Below are 681 nucleotides of genomic sequence, written 5' to 3'. Positions count from 1 at the left end.
AATGAGCCATCATTTGATCCAGGTGTGTAAAACCAGGGAGAAAACTAAAACATGCAGGATGCCGGCCCTCGAGGACCGACTTTGGACACCCCTGGGATATAGGATGAAAACCCACTTGCACATTTGTGCAAGCAAAATAACTCGACAACTAAAAGCGTCACAGGTGCCATAGTCGGTTTATACAGTTAGTAGGAGGTGTGCCAAATACCCACCAAGTTTGGTGCACATGGCCTCTTCCCTTGATATAGCTGCCATTGACCTCCATTCATTTGAAGAATTTGCTCACTCGAAATAACTCAAAAAGTGTACGTGCTCATATGAACAGACTTTGTGTGTTGACTCCCCTCGGCCCCTCCCCAGGTGCCCACCAACTTTGGCGGTTAGGGTTGGGTTAGGGTTACGGTTAGGGTTTAGGGTTTAGGGTTTAGGGTTAGGTTTAGGGTTAATGGTTAGGATATAGGATGAAAACCCACTTGCACATTTGTGCGAGCGAAATACCTCGACAACTAAAAGCTTCACAGGTGCCAAAGTCGGCCCGTACAGTTAGTAGGAGGTGTGCCACATACCCACCAAGTTTGGTGGGTATGTGGCCCCCCAGGTGCCCACCAACTGAGCGGACAGCCAGCACAGCAGCACTCCCTCTCTCTGCGGTTCTCCCTTCAGCACCAGCTCCCTCTCTCT

Source organism: Kryptolebias marmoratus, linkage group LG10, assembly GCF_001649575.2.
Source record: "Kryptolebias marmoratus isolate JLee-2015 linkage group LG10, ASM164957v2, whole genome shotgun sequence".
In the NCBI taxonomy this organism is placed as follows: Eukaryota; Metazoa; Chordata; class Actinopteri; order Cyprinodontiformes; family Rivulidae; genus Kryptolebias; species Kryptolebias marmoratus.
This window is presented reverse-complemented; position numbering follows the sequence as displayed.